This window comes from Glossina fuscipes, unplaced genomic scaffold (genome assembly GCF_014805625.2).
Source record: "Glossina fuscipes isolate IAEA_lab_2018 unplaced genomic scaffold, Yale_Gfus_2 1, whole genome shotgun sequence".
Classification (NCBI taxonomy): domain Eukaryota; kingdom Metazoa; phylum Arthropoda; class Insecta; order Diptera; family Glossinidae; genus Glossina; species Glossina fuscipes.
In genome coordinates this window covers 31136967-31154386 of record NW_023998415.1, presented here as the reverse complement: position 1 = coordinate 31154386, position 17420 = coordinate 31136967, and positions in this window count along the sequence as shown.

Sequence of the window (17420 nt, the reverse complement as noted above, 5' to 3'; positions counted from 1 at the left end):
AAATAACGGTCAAATTGACAGATGATATCGCACAGATGCTACAGAATGGATAGACGTCCGGCAATTGGTACTAATTGCCCTACGCAGTTCAGACACTGTTATGTACCTGCTCGATAAGTTTATAGTAGAACTTTTCAAACCCTACGCCCACTTCGTAGCTAAATAGTCTTATTCGGCAATTAACGGCTGGATAGAAACATTTTGCGAGAATATGCAAAACACGCAAGCGTGCAAAGTAAGTCGCCACGCGAACACACTATGGTATGTTCCTCGAGCGTTGACAACATGTTCCTGTGTTTTTTTAAGGAACGATTCCCTATTGAGGCTTTGCAACAGGCTTACACTGGACCTTAGAAAGTTATTAAGCGGACTGATAAGTTAGTTGTATATAAAGTAAATGATGCAGAAAAAGCCGTATCAGCTGATAAAGTGCGTTAATGGTGTTCCAGTTGCATTTTAAAGAGTTATGCATAGCTTTTATGACTCGCAAGTTGCCTGCGTTTAGTTGTGCGAGTGAACTCTTGTCGCTTGGGAAATAGCTCTCGATTCGGTTACAAATATTAACTTGCTTTCGTCCAGGATACCAGGCTGTAAAAAAAGCACAAATGCCAATAATTATTGTGCAAATAGTCAGTATTCTCTGCGATTATTTTGTGAACACGAGTATGAATTTGATGTACATTGATTTTTGTATGTTGAGAGTAAAATGTAACAAGAGTTTACTTCTAAAGCCCGCTGTGGTTTAAATACAGATTTTCTAGTCACCAGTTTCAGGGCGATGGTTATATCTTTTGCCTCATATATTCAGATGTTGATTGCGGGTTGGTATCCATTGGTCTTTCTTTTTTTTTTTTTTTGACAATAATAGCTTTTTTAAGATCTTCGCTGAGTATCGAATTGCCAAAGTTGAGCAGTTTCGGGATGGTTTCGGCTTTTGGAAACCGTATCTGCTATCTCTAACCACTTGGTGATAAATCGGTTTGGGGATGTTTATATTTGCTTTGCCTTTTATTATCTAAGCATAGTCGATTTTGCTTAAAACGAGCATTTTTCTAAGATAAGCAACAGTGTTTCCAAGCACTATAGCCTATGAACCATAACCATATTTTGAATGGAATTGTTTAAATGGCACTCTTAACGGTGTGCATTGCAATGCCACTTATATGAAAAGGCAAGACTCAAAACGTTGCGTGTTTGCATATGTAAGTTTAAACTGGTCAGTAGTTTATATGCATTAGCGAACTGTACGCAGCACCACATGACTTGATTTGTACAAATGTGCAACTGTTTTGATATGATTGTCAAACAAAAAACACTTATTTATTTCATTGAAGACAATTTGAAAAAGTGTGACAGGTAGAAGAGATTCTTGGCGAATTCCGTTTACCAGAGGAAAAACTTTGAATAGTGACTTTTGGTCTCTAAACTCTAAATCGTTTGTGTGACATGAACGTAGTAATCTAGTTGAAAAATTGAGCTTAAATGCTCGATGATTCAAAGTCAAAGTCTTTTTCAAAGTCGATTGAAAGAATTGTAACAAGATTTCTTTCACAAATAGCTTCTGTTTGCGAAATAATCAATGGGTTGTAGAGAATCAATAAAGCTTCTATGTGTGGTTTAAATGCAACCTGTTGTTTTATAACTACATTTTGATATTCAAGAAACCATGTTCATCTAGAAGTGTAAAGAAAGAAGAGCAGAGAGAAAAGGTTTTTGTTTATTTGGAATGGGAACAATCATCGCAAGTTTCCACCAATTGGTAATGCGACCAGTAGAAGCTATTGGTGCTTGAATTTTTTTTTTTTTTTTTTTTTTTTTTTTTTTTTGATCAGCGACATCTATTGATGAAAATGAACAAAATAATGCGAAGTATCAATGTAAACAACGATTACATTCGATGGGTTCGATCGATCCTTCTCTACATAAAATAATAGTTTTCCGTTTAAGTTATTCGGTGTATGCGGACGCGGATCGTGGAACACTGAAAATTGCATTTTCGACATTCGTTATTTTTGTTATTTGATGTGAAGACATCTGCGGCCGAAGTCCATCAAACAATTTTACAATCTTATGTACCATTATACCCCAATTTTCGGTTTTGATTTCCACGGCTTAAAAATGGTAATTTGGATGTCAACGACAAAGAACGGCTTTAAGGATCAAAAAAATCCGAAGGCAGTGCATTGCAAGACTTCCTAGAGCAAAATCCAGTTCAAACTTCCCAAGAACTTTCGAACAACTTAACAGTTGACGAATCATCTGTTCCAAGACGTTTACATGCGATGGGAATGGTTCGAAGAGAGAGTAAATGGCTATCATACGAATTGACCGAAAATGCCATTTCGAACCATTTCAACATCGTGATCTCATTGCCAGTAAAGGAAACACAAAGAGTTTTCTGTGGCCTATTGCGACTGGTGATGAAAAATGGATCTACTACGACGATCCCAAGCGTAGAAAGTCGTAGGTCACGCCAGGCGGGTCACATCGACACCGAAGCGGAATATTCCTGCCAAAGAGGTTTGCTGTGCATAAGGTGGACTGAGTAAATTATGGTATATAAGGAATAGCTAAAACCGAATAAAATTGTTAGTGGAGATGCTTACAGATGTCAATTGAACAAATTGAATGATGCATTATTGCAAAAGAGACCAATAGGGGCGGACAGACGCAACCCTCATTGGTCACACATTGCAAGAGTTGTTCAGAGTACGTGGTCACAGCTCGAATGGGAAGTTCTGTCGCAATCAGTCTGCTCACCACACATGTACCTTCCGATTACCACCTATTCGGATCGACATTGTGTGTCTTGGCAGGCACGCGACCCTGCAAAGTTGAAGAATTGCGAAAAAGGCTCGATGATTGGATTGCTGCCAAACCAATATAAGTCCTTCTGACACGACCTTGCCATGTTGCCAGAAATATGGTACAATGCTGTAGAAAATGATGGAAAATATTTTGATTATATCAAACAACATACATGCAAACACCTAATATGCAATTTCTTTATATATCTTATTGCTGTATACGCATTTGAAGAATAATTAATTATTTAGTAAAAAAGTGTTTAAATTAATTGAATTATGTTGGCCGTTTTGTTGTGATATTCGTTTGGGTGTTTGGGATCAGCACTTGCTGCTCTCCGTAATAAGTGTCTTTCCCCTTTTTTCCTTTTTTTTATTTTGGGTGTTTACAGCTCTCTCTCTCTCTCTCTTTTCGCTCTTTATTTACTGTGTCTTTAGTAGTGTGAGATCATATTTGGGTGCGAGATAAACTTTTTTGTTTTTTTTTCTCACAATCTCTCCCTCTTCTCTCTTCAATCTCTCGTTTGTTGGAGTGTTTTTTATATCATGTCGAACAAAAACGGGCCCTGAATCTGAATGATCCATTACCTGTCGGCTTTGCGACCGCTTTTGGTATGCGAAGTATACAGGTATCAATGGCCGTGCTGCAGATACAGTCCTTAATCCTTTAAAGGGTTTACCTTGGTCATGTCCCGACTGTAGGAAGCGGGATATTGACTTTTATAAACTAATCACGGAGACAAGGACTAGGTTCTCTGAACTAAGCAACAATCTCGTTGCTTTTTGTGGGAAGTTTGAAAAAATCAAGTCTATGTTCAATGAGTGTCGTTATCTAGAGCACTCACTTTCTCCTCTAGCCTTCGCCAAAATCTGATTCGTCGACTCGAGTGAGTGTTCCATCCTTGCCTACAAAAAACGTTAGCACTTCCGCTATCGTTGAGTTGGTCGCTAATAAAAAAGTTCCAAATAGGTTGGTAAGCCCCCATCATTTTAGCTAAGCGGAAGTGGCAAGGATATCCCCGCGCAGTGCTGCCATTCAGACTACTTTGTGTACATATCTCAAAAATATTAATAGAAATAACAAATCCGCTTCTTCCCTTGGCTGTTCGGGAGTGCCTGCCAGTCACCATGCTGGGCAAGTCGCACAAGCTGCACGTGCAAGTGTGGGCACTCACTCTATATTCTCAAACTCTTAAAACTCTCTACTTATATATCCTATTGTTTCTAGAAGGAATGACATGTGCTTGTCAGTAGTACGTCCCAGGAAAGGCGATATTCGTGTCAAGACTGGCGCCTGACATCCCTGTGGATAACATAAACAGTTACCTGACTGCAAAAGTCCCTTCAAATCATGCAAGCATTTTCAAATTGGCTCCATCTCGACCTAGAGCTATCTCGTCTTTCAAAGCATTAGTTTCGACTGAATGTATGGAAATTTTGCTAAGCAAAACATTTTGACAAGAGAATTGTATTTTAAAGTTGATGTTTCGACAAATCACTTAGTGTTAGTTTGATTGAAGATCTTGACGAGCTTGTTGATGTTGCAATCAGCCGTTTTGTTGTTTGACGCTCTATTCTGTTCGGTTGATTGCTGATGTTGTTAAGGTTAAGCGTGGGTTGGTTTTTTCAGCATTACTGTGCGGCGAGTGGTCATTTAAACTTTACTGTTTACTTTGTCAGAATTCAGACGCTAGAGGGTAATGGGTTTTGCTCAGATATCTTCACCAGAGTGATGTTGTTGCGGTAGCTATTAGACAGCATATGTTGGATATCTATGAGCTGTACTGCTCAACTTTATGTTTATACCAAAAACCGTCTACAGTAGACGAAAGAGGTCACAGGTGAGAACTACTTTACAGGCTGGAGAACACGATTGCCCTTCGCTTTGGATTTGGTGGATTTATGGAAGTCGACAATACCTAAGCACTTCATCTCAGGTATTATTTAAACTTCCCGAATATGATTTAGGCACAGGGCGTATGTAACGCTGTTTACCGGGTTGAACCTTGGACATAAATTCGAAATGGATTTGGCTTTTAACTAATAAAGTAATATATTTCTGCCACGTAAAAGGGAAATAAAGGCAATCTGTGGGGAAGTGCCGTTTGAAACTTTTTTAATTGTAAATGGATGTCGCTTCGACATTAAGTTTTCTCTAGATGTAATCCCGATTAATTTTTTGCCCATTAAAGGAGCGTTATTTGCTACCAATAGCAGAAATTTTGGAATTTTATTAGGTTTTTTTTTCAGGCACAGAACAGAATTTGGATCGGAGAAAATCGGGAATTTTCTGGGTCTTTTACACCATATAGCATTGGCGAAATGTTGACCACTAACTTGCAAGGTATTAAAGACTCTCCAAAAAAAAAAAAAAAATGTTTTGAATTTCGCTTCTATATCTGAGAACTGTTAACAGAAGTTTCAGTTACCGAATTTTCCTAATTTCTTTCTTTCAGTTAACTTTGTTATTAAGTTCTTTGTTAGCACAGCACTAAATGAACACCATCAAGAATACAAACTAATAAACTCCACCTGTTCACACTAATTAAACTCGGAAGAGGTCTGCAAACATATAAGAGCTCGTGTTGTAGCCTTTTCGAAATATGTCATAATTGTCGGTCGATTCTCAAATAAATTTGTTAAAAAAAAAAAAAAAAATTCTATTAAATACCGTATTACCGTTAGCTCGTCTAACACAATTTTGCACTTATCTTCATCATAAAATATCCATCATTATCATATGAAAGCGTTTCTTTGTAAGGGCGCATATGTAAGAAGAAGTCCAATGGTCCTATACCCAACCAAATTTTCTACATTCACTTAGCAGGCCAAAGTATTTATTTTCACTACCTTGTGCCGGGAGATATTAAAAATAGCAAACATTTTCATATAGCAATTCCTTGCAACCCAAGTCTAGCATGGGAAGTGTTTGTGGGAATGGTCGGATCCAATCCATTTTCAATAAGGTTCGCTTCTAAACCAAAACGCTTCAAGGTACTAAACTGCATTATAAAAATATCTCGAACATTACGGCCTATGGGTTGAACACAAAAACACCTAAATATTTATTAGACAGACAGAGTTTCTTCCTTGTTCTTTATTAATCTCCTTTTTTACTTTTATAACATCCTGTTTTTTTTGTGTATACACGCGTATGTGTATACACAATAACAGTTATATGTGCACGAGTTTTACATTCAAGTTCAAGTGATCTCAATTATGCTTTCGAATGCTTTGTGATTGCTAACCGAGGCCGACCTTTAAACGCACTTTATCGTCTTCGCCTAATACAGTTACTTAATCTGTTTTGCGATAATACCCCAAAAACTTGCACACTATTGGAAGGTGCCGAAAATGTCAACTAAGGTGACCCGACTTCAGCAAACTTAATTCACTTATTAAAAATTGTATCGTTGTTCACTTGTTTTCGTCTCAAAAAACTGCAAATGAGATCTTGTCACTATACCCTTACGTATGATTGGGTTTAAAAAATAGACTTATATTTCCTACGGGTAATTTTTATGCCAAACGAAAATCAATCAAAAACAATCAAACAAATATAAAAGGATTCAGTTTTCATGAGTACACTTGTATGTGGCGATGTCCGATCAACAGATCTACATCATGCACTTTGACTTTGATGCTTTTATGTTTTATCTCAAATTATCATCGCATCTTTATCACAAAATATTAAAAAGCGGATATTATTGCTATATAAAGGCTTATAACTACCTTACCTACCTGGCACGAATTCAGGAATTTCTAGTGCCATCAATTACTCATCAGGATAAAATAATGGAAATTATATCTTTTTACCATATGAAGATTCAATTTTCGCAGGCAACATAGCTTATAGGGGTGTGCAGGGCTTTGTCTTTTGCTTTTTCACATCCATTTGTCTTTGTTGTCTTTGTTGAAAATTGCAATTTATTTTCGTATAATGACTATCCCAAAATAAGAGGTTATGCGAAGGGTGACCGAAAAAGCGGTGCAATGCTATCCATTCAAACCATTCAATAGGATTCGTTATCGAGCCAATGCATAAACACATAACATTCTGAATCGATCGGTACAATAAAAGGCGGTTCCATCTTAAACCGTACCAAGTTCCAAGTATTACACACATCCGCATAATCTTAATACTACCTTCTGCCATGAGCGATGTAAAACGTAATCAATTTGATATCAAACGAAATTTATTTCTTTTGCTTCTATTTAGAGAAAGTAGTTTTCAAGTCGTCAAAGTATTTCGATACGCAAAATCGATGAACTTTCTTAATCATTGTATTAGTTGATTGCCATTCAGGCAATATTTAGTGCATTGTATTAGTGTACGAGTTCTTTGTGATTTTTAAGCCGTATACGCTTTTTGTATAAATATTAGTTAGTAAAGAATTAGTTCTTTCTCGCGTTTTTAAATATATTTAGCATCTCGGCAATTTTTTAATTGGTGGGACAAGATTTGTTATCATGTTTAGCATCTATTGTGGTATGCAGCCGTTTTCAAAGGCTATTCAGCCAGCTCAGTTATTGCATAATTTTATTACTATCTCCCCAAAAATTCTTCGTAAGCTTGAATTATGGAATTGTTTTTATTTTTGTACAATAAATTTGGGCATTAGCTAAATGGCTTTTTATGCTTGTCATGCGTGTATATACATAATACACATTTAGGTACATTCTGACGACAATTTTTGGTAACCGGCAGCAACTAAGAGTATAATACATTTGTCATTCTGTCTGTAACACGTGACAACCAGCACCGTACACCCTGCCTCCACGTAGTTACGCTCCTTTGGCTAACGTCCTCGATCAATTAATTTTTTCAAGTCTTGCCCGATACGACTTACACCAAATGAACACTTTTATTTAAATTGTTTTCGGTTTTGTTTTAAAATTTTACCCTTTCATTGAAATATTGACAATATGGATTATTATAAGACAACGATATTGTCTTGATTAGTTTTGTAGTCTGAGTTGAATGCGTATTTTTTCATAAGAATTATATGGAAGAGTAAATTATTGCGCAAAACGAGTACATAATTTTGAGTCTCCCGAAAAAAAAAAAAAAAAAAAAAACAGTGAACAAGTTAATGGGCTGTATTCTGTGCTAAGCTCCTACCGATTTTAAATTATCAAATTACTTTTCAATACATTGTCGATCATTAGCCAGAGATGAGCATCTATTACAATTTTCATTATACTCTGGGCGAGATTGTTACTGGGTCACGCATATTCTTAAGCTTGACTTGTAGAATTTATTAGAAAATAATTTATGACTCTTGCTAATGTTTTAGTAGCCACATTGGTGCGTGGTGTAAATAAAAGATAGACAGACGATGTCCTCTAATAATCAATGTACAAACTTTTCGATTGGAACAATTTCCCCTTAATTGTTAGGTAATTTTAATACAGATTTACGACAAGCGTGTTAAGAACTCTGGCGCATATCTTTGAAATTAAAAAAAAAATTAATTTTCGTTATTAAAAAGTTACAAAAGGGAACTAGGGAAAAAATATTGAGATATTTTTTTCATTGAATAGCGCACACACGATTTTTGATATCGGGCAACATTTGTGATTTATTACAGTGATGCTCCTTTACTCCTTTGATGGGCGATATGTTACTTTACAATTTTTATGCAGATATTTGTGCATTTCGTCAGTTGTGTGAAGAGCTATCTATGTTAATGAAAAAATGAGGAAAACTTTTTAAAAAAATTCAATACGTTTTGGACTTTTGCTACGAAAACGCTCTTCGAATACAACGGAATATAAGCACACATCTTTGTTGACTTAGCAAAAATTGAGAGAGAGCTCGGTTGGCAAATTTTTACACACCCACTGTATAGTATTCAAGGACTGTTTGCTCCGCGCTCTGGAAGATCATTTGGTTCAGTTCTTCGCCCAGAAAAATGACAAAAAGTCAAAAATAATTATCGCACCAATAAAATCGAAGCAATATGTTATGTTAACAGAGTTTACATGAACATTTGCGGTCAGAAATTTAGTTTGATAATCAACAAAAAGTCGCTATGCAGAATGTCGCAGTCGAACGCAAAAACACCCTCTCTGACGTCACAGCGACTATTCAGACACGCTTCGTTGCAATAAAGCTTCAATTGCATTGACAAAGAGCTCAAAAAGGACGATTTATCAAGAGCTTCGCTATCGAAGTCATCAACTGAATTTAAAAATTGCAACAGTTCGACCTTTAAAGCATAACAAAAATAGTCCGTCCAAGCTCGTTGGTATAAAAAAGGTAAAGCAACTTAGACAATTGACATCATGATAAGGTGTCTAAGTAATTTGCACTATGGAATTCAGTTAGATGGTCAATGTTCATCGATGAAAAATGATGAAACGAAATTACATTGCACTAAATCCAGATGATACCATCCGAAACACGAAAACATGAAATGGAAAAAATTCAACTTGAACGATCTCAAGAAATGCCCTATATACCAATTCAATATCGAGAAATTCCATCTACGCCAATACCATCCACATCAGGTCGCGCGCAAACAGGACGATGCGAACCAAGAAGAAAGAGACGCATTATGAAGATAGATGCACACGAATTCATTGTCTTTCAACATATTTCAACAATTGTTGTCTTCTTTAAGCGTGAGAACTATCGAATCCGATATGATACACTTAATAAATTTATCTGTGCCTAAGCCCTTAATATATAGTGTACCGCAACTATAGCTACCATGTTAACTACAAAATCCATTAAGCATTTTAAGTTTTTACATAAGAACCACGTTTTCTGCTGATAGACAAATCGTATACAAGAACATTGTTCTTAAGTTTGTTAAGTTATAATATTCGATATATTTATTCTTTTACTGCAGTACTCTTGTTTTAATAATAAAAGACAGAAAAGATGTATTCAATGATAAAAAAAAAGACGCAAAAATATCTCTTAGTACTTTTTCCCAAAGCTATTATTATTAAACTGTAGTAAATTTCCGGATATGAACTCACAACCAAAGATAGGACAGCAAACTGATGACTTTGGATGAATAGACTCAGATATCGCGATCGATAAACAGTACACTCTTTAGAGTAACACATATATAATTTAAGATTGCAATTTCACTGACACACTTTGGACTACAACAAAACTCTGTATGCTTACAAATATTACGAATAGCTATAGCGCTTCATAGGACACGCCATTTTCAAAATTATTCAAATGAGAGAATAAGAAAAAAAGAACCATGTTGACTGGTACAAGCGAAAACAATTTATATATTATTTCTAATTTCGGATCTTCTCAGATTCCGGGAATTGCGAACCAATTCGTTAACTTCCTCATCAACATTCATTTAAGATATTCAAAATGAAGAAGTTGAAGAATAATGAAAAACTCGCGACCGCGATTTAGCTATGGCACTATTCTCGCTTACATAATAACCTTTAACGAAAGCGTTATTCAAAAGGAGAACAGGGCACTACGACAATCACTTATTACAACATATTTAATTTAAGGTGCACTTGAATCGTTGGATGGTGAACATGGCGAATAAACCAAGCAAAACAGTTACCTTCGGCTCGGGAAAAATTCGACGAACTCGTCATATTAAACTGGGCAGTTTTTAAATGATTCTTGTAAGTATGTATATGTGTCAATTTTTACTTTCATATTTGCTGTGATTGTAATTAATTTTTTGTTCTCAAAGTGCGACAATTTTTTTATTTGCCGACCGCAAATAATCAATTTCATCAATTTTTTCCAATTATCCTAATCCCGTTTTTGAGGGTGAATATAAAACCTTTATCCCTTTTTCGGACCGGTTTACAATATTCACGGTTCAAAAATGGAAACTAAATTCGATATATGACGATTAGCTAATTGATACGAATGATTTATAATTTGATTTATTAGTTCATATTGAACACTCTTCGCGGTTTTTTTCCGCGGGATTTTGTTGATGTATAAAGAAATACGCTAGATGATGCTTTTTCACTATAAACAAGTTGGAAAAAAAAAAGAATGTGACGTGTGCGGTGAGAATGCTGTCAGTGAACGTAGGACCCGGGAGTAGTTTGCTCAATTCCTTTCCCACAATTTCGATATCAGAGATGCATCTCGCAGTCACTGCAAAAAGCCGATACGATTTTACAACTGCTGGAGCAAGACCGATACGCACGGTGTCAGGAAATAGCGAAGGCACATAGCAATTTCGAATCATTTGAAAAGAGCAGACTAAGAAAGGAGACTTTCCAATATGACCCATTATAATGACTGACTTTAAGCAGCATGTATCTAAAATGTGACTAAAGTGATTTGCAACAGTATTTCTTTGTTCTGCGCTACATTGTATATTATCTTCTTTAACTATTTTTTTTTTTTTTTTTTTTTTTTTTTTTTTTTTTTTTTTTTTTTTTTATAAACGTATTCAGCCTATTTTTAAAAGCAACTAACCCGAAGTGTACTTACTGCGAGTACTGAGTCTCCTATCCCCTAACTCTTCAAATACAGAAGAATTGGAAATAGAAAACTTCAATAGCAGACAAACATACTTATGTGGAATTGTTACAAATTAAATCATAAAATTAATAAACTGTCAGAACCTCAAAGAGTAAAGTACAAGTAACAAGTACATTTTTGATACAAAAATCAACCCAAAAAAGAAAAACACAAAAAAAAAAAAAAAACACAACACAACAAGCGACGCCTTCATATTGGCTATAATGAAAAAAATCATAAAATATCAGTCAAATTCAAAACAATATCGTTCGACTTATCGTTCGATAGAATAACTTTTCGCATATTTAATAAATATTTTTTTAAATTTTTTTTTTTTTTTTTTTTGGTAATCGATGGGTGGCTGATAATTTTTGCTGTTATACTGGACTATAATTTGTCTTTTTTGTTGTTGATGATTGCAAGTTAAAACGTTGCTGGCGGTTGTCGTTGTGGTGTTGTTGGTGTCGCAGCTGTTGCTATCTTCCAGGAAAATAATTACTTTTACCACTTATATGAGAGGGCGTCTTTTTCTTATTCGGATCACAATCGGAAAGAATTTCTTTTCTGCCAAAAATGCATTTAAAACGAAATTATCTATGAGTTTACATATCGTGACTTGTAATATCATATCTTAAATTGGAGCAAAGGCAAAATGTGCTCTAATCAATTTTGCAGGAAGCAAAATCGATATTTTTTATATAAAAAATAAAAAAAAAATTAAAAAAATTGAATTCATTGTGTAATAAGATTTTGTAAAAATTATGGGCCATTTTCCCTCAAAACGTGTTATATATGAATCTTGGTGTTTCTCATAGAAATTGAGACTTTTTTCTTTTTCTATATAAATATTCTTGGGTGTGTATCATCTGAGTATAAATCAAGTATAACAGAAAAGTTAAACGTATCTGCAGGAAATGAAGGGTTTACGGGGAAGCCAATTATCAAAAGTACGAGATTATATATGTGCCTTTCAGTGGTTTGGCGCATATATGTTTAGCTTGCTTAAGATAATTACGACAATTGATCCGCCTTTTTCTCGCAAATCGCTTTGTTTCGCGACAATTTTTTTGAATGTAAACCAATCTACTTCTTGTCATAACGACCTATGAAAAATTATTTAACTTTTATTGTAATACTCGGCACCTTGCAGCTTGTTATAGGTGAAATAATTAAGAGTGTAAAGCGTAGCGAGAATGTAATTAGCTTAACAACATTTTCGGGATGTGATTCTAGAAATAATCAACTAATTGCGCACTAAGCGAATGCACGAATCTATATGATTAAACTTATTAAATCGAATAGTTTCACCAATTTCTGGCACCCGGATAAAATTTATCTGGGATTAGCTAGTATTGGCGCTGCATTCATTTGTCAGAATTGCAACACATAGCTCGATGCTCAGTGACACTCGAACATGTCGATCCATAAATAGACGATTAGCCAATTTTTATCCGCCAATTAAATCCGCCTGAGTGGCAGAGTAGGCAAGAGTCTCGATTAGCAACTCAATGGTCGTGGATTCAAATCTCAAGTGCGGTAGAGTTTTTAATAAAGCCGAAAGCCTTACTACATGCTAGTGCTTTAAGAGTTTAGTGTTAGAATTTATTCTCTGGCTAAATTTATAATACTAATAATTAAAAAAGATTTAACGATTTTATATCCCAATTTTAGGGCGGCTTCTTAACAAACTACTTTTAACTATCGTCCAACTAAACTGCAATTTAAAAATTTACATATAGAACGATATAAAAAGAGTTCTTAATGCACTAAAGAGATATAACAGCTAACAGGTCTGTCTTTTCGATTTATTTAAAAACACGTTATTGGTCTTAGGTCAGTGCAGAAAAACTTTTATAACACCGAACAATAAATCGGTAAGACAGACATTCATTTATCAAATTTTCGAATTCGAATTCGAATTTCGAAAAAATTCGTTTTGACAAAGAAATAAGAAACGCTCTTACCTCAGACAATTTTGTTTTACGGTCTCGTTATGCGAATGGGTTCCATGCTTCTGATTTAGGAAATGGTTTATGCGAAAAATGTAGCAACATAGTGAAATTTGTACTGCACTCTGTAATGTGCAAGGAATAGTAGGCCGTCAGGTAACTAAACAATTCGTATAAGAAATATATAGAGAAAAATTTTATTTAAACCATAGAAAGTTTTTAAAACATCAAAGTCGAAGAGGAAAGAATTGAAAGCGTAGTTTTAATCTTTTAATAGTTTTAATATTTTTTATTAACACGAAGAAATGAGACATTATGTGTACGTTATTATAAGCAATCGTTACATGGCATGCCCATTACATTATACGTTGCACTGTTATTTGTAACGTAAGTACAAATTGTGTATAGTGCTCGGTGGCTGTGTAAAAGCGGGAGAAAGTAGAAGAATGGCTCTTATGTTTCGTACACGTTATTGGAATGAGCTTCGATTTCCTCTATACGAAAAAGTAGAACACTTGTGAAAAGCTTTATGAGCTCGTTGAAATTATTGAAGCTGAAGTGAGGCATTCCTTCATAATAGCAGTCGGTCGGTTCTATCTATCTATCTATCTACCAATCTACAGTAAATGCACAATTCTTTATTTGTATTGTTTTATAAAGAAAGGTTGGTATCTGAGTATAAAACACACGGAAAATATGAAAAGTTTTGGCAGTCGAGGAAATTGTTTTACAAAAACGCAAATTGAAGCGCAACAGAGGACAATTATTCAAGACGAAGTAGATACACAACATTTTTGTATGTGTTTTTTGTTTTTTTTTCTTTTTATATTTGTATGAATTTACTTTACTCAGTGAAAAATATCAAAAATCACAGTTTATACGTGTATTGGTACGTTTTTACGAAACCACAAAGAAATACCCGATTCTATGGTAATGACATAATAGTTTTCATTATATATCTGCCCATGCTAGCAGAGCACAATGACATTTTTACCAATTTAAATGCTTCGGTACCATTGTGTACGCTATTGGCTAAATTGTTTCAAATATAAGTACATGCGCATACCAGAGCAACGGGAATTATCTCACTGTACAGTGGCGAGCTGTAATTGATCAACTTATTGCAATAAAAATATATTCAAAAGCAAAATATTGAAAAAATTAAATCAAATTAAACTAATCTATGTTGGATGAATGAATAATATATTAAGAAATGAAACAAACATTCATTGCAACTAATTATTAGGGTGCACTGACGTAGTAACGCCACCGGGGCAAAAATTCCATTAAAAAATCAATAAAAAGCAACCTTTTAAACTTTGAAAAATAGTTTTTTTAACTTTTAAATATAATAATAATAATAATAATATTTGAATAATTTCTATTTTAATAATAATCAAGTTTTTAAATTTACTGAAAACATCGGGCAGGTCATTATTTGTTAATTGACAGACAAGATTTTTTTTTTCATTATTAGTATTTACTCATAATATCATATAACACAATTTATATGTTAATTGAATCGATTTGGGAATTAAGGTATGGCAGTGCAATTCCCAGTTCAAATAACATAGTTTCGGAAAGTACTTAAACCAATTTAAATTGCTGACTTCATCTCAAAGTGAAATTTTTATCGCATAAATAACTCGACTTTTCTTGAATATTTCGCGGGGCAATTTAACATGATAAAGAAATGATGCCAAAGAAAAATTTATCAGCTAAGATTAGCCCTTAAATTAAATGTCGATAAAGTATTCAAAATATGTGATCAAAAAGATTAAGAGATTGATACTTTGTGTGGATTAGAAGATTTTTCGTTTTTAACAGCCATTTTCAGGGAAGAATGCGAAATGAAACGCGTTCAGTTAAGAGCGCCATTGTAGCGTGTGGGAGTGCTAACAAAAGCAAATTCCATAACAACTGCCATTTTTATTATTTGATGGCGTTTTATTGTAGATGGGATTTCCTTTAATTTTATTGCGTGCAGATTTCATGTTATTATTTTGATGGAAGCAGAAGGTTTCCCACAGAAGCTAATACTAAAAAAAAAAATTGGTTAGAGAAAAGCATGCGCTCTAGATAACGCAACTTTTGGCGGGAATTCAGTGTGTTTAGTGAATACAATGCAATACCGTGAAATTTCCAAATAACATAATCAAAATTGTCGTCAGAATTTTCGTTCGTTGCTCAGACCTAGCCATTAGGAATAATAGATAAGCATTAGATCTTCATTTTACTTAATATAAAAATTTATATACACATATGCATATCAATTGAAGCATATATGTATGTGCGTACAAGCCAAAGCTGAAGCTATAGGAGCAAGACCGAAGATTTCGAGAATTGGAAGGAAAAATGTATCGCTTTGTTTAAGATTAGACTTGACGCCTTGGTTAGTTCAACATAGTTCAAATTTTTGATTTTTAAAGATAGCATACAAAGTTCGAAGAATTTGTGATGGAAAGATCTGTAAATAACTGCAACCTATTTTTTGCATTTGTGCGTATTAACGCGATCGTCACCTAATTAGGAATGATTTACAAACAAATTGGAACTAAAGTTGAATCAAAATTTGATCATTAATTGTGCACATGGTAGTGAATCGATTCAAGCTATCTTTAAATCGAACATACCGACGGTTTTGGTCAGCATTTCGGCGCCACAGCCTTTTATATATGTTTGCTTATGGAACCGAAGGTTTAGACAAATATATAAAAAAAATTGTCAATGATTTTTCGAGATTATGTCAGTTTTTAATTTTGCTTAGGCGTAAATGTGGGCGGATTATAATTATTTTTTTAACGTTGAGCTCGAACGTGGTGGATCAAGTAATGTATGTACCAAATTTTAGCTTTGTATCTTTATAGTTTTGAAACTGTGATGAAATTCGGCATAGTAAAGAAATAGATATATGGAAAACGTCTTTCCAGGCTTAATGGTTAACTATTGAAAATTTGACCGAGAGCTGACAATTCGTGTAGGGATAAGCGTGAGAAAAATATGTTATAATAAAGTTTCTATTCGTTGCCGGGAAAACTCACTGTATAGAGGTCATAATATGTGTGCATTCCAACACGGCAGTAAAATTCATTGAGAGCATGTATAAAAATTTTCTGTGTACACACATGCACAAGATAAAGGATATAATATGAATCGTTTTCGTACACAAAATTGATTATTATTACATATTTACATATGCATACAAATATTCATACAAACATTCATACAAATATGCATGCATGCACGCACGTATCCACTCTTACATACGTACGTGTATACGTAAACCGTTTACGAAAACAAAAGTAAAAATAATTCTTTTGTTAATCATTAAATAGAGAAAACAATAAATCGAAATAGTAAGTTACGCACATAACGTTTATATGATACACTTATCTTTTGAACGCTTATAAAGCACGTGTTGCTCGATATATTCATACTAAGCTAAGCAAACAAATAACCTAAAAGTGTACACTTATGTGCAAGCGGACAAACAAACAGACATTTGTGAAAGTACACGACTAACTGTGTGTGTGTATTCATTCTATAGGGTGGTATGCGAACAAATAAGCTATTTGTCAGTCAGCGTTGATAAGTAGGCAGATAAGGAACAACTTCACAGCCACATGCATTGATATAAAATTCAAGCATATACAATAAACACACATATACGTAATTCATCCTTATTCATATACACATACACATACACAAACACAAACACATACACATACACATACACATATTGACAAACTTAGAAACAATTGCTGTACGGTTAGATAAACTACTACTATAAAGAGAAGAATCCAACCAACAATGCAAGTGATATGAAATGATTTTCGCGGCACTTCCAACCACAAACTGAGCCAGACAAACGATTGTCTAAGGCTCTATCCCACACCAATAAACACTAACACACAAACGCATTTATGCATAAATACGCCACCCAACAGGGTGTTAGTGCTCAAATGCAAACACATTGGTTACTGTTTTTTAGTTTCGCTGACATTGACGTTGATACACATTTCGAACGGCAATAACATTCATTTCGTGTTTCAGTACTACGTTTCACACAACGCGCGCTCGGAAAAACGAAAGCCGCAACGTATCTCTTCAAATAAAAAAATAAATAAATTAAAAAATAAAAAATAAAAAAATAAAAAAAAAAAAAAGAAGAAGAAGCAACACATAAAA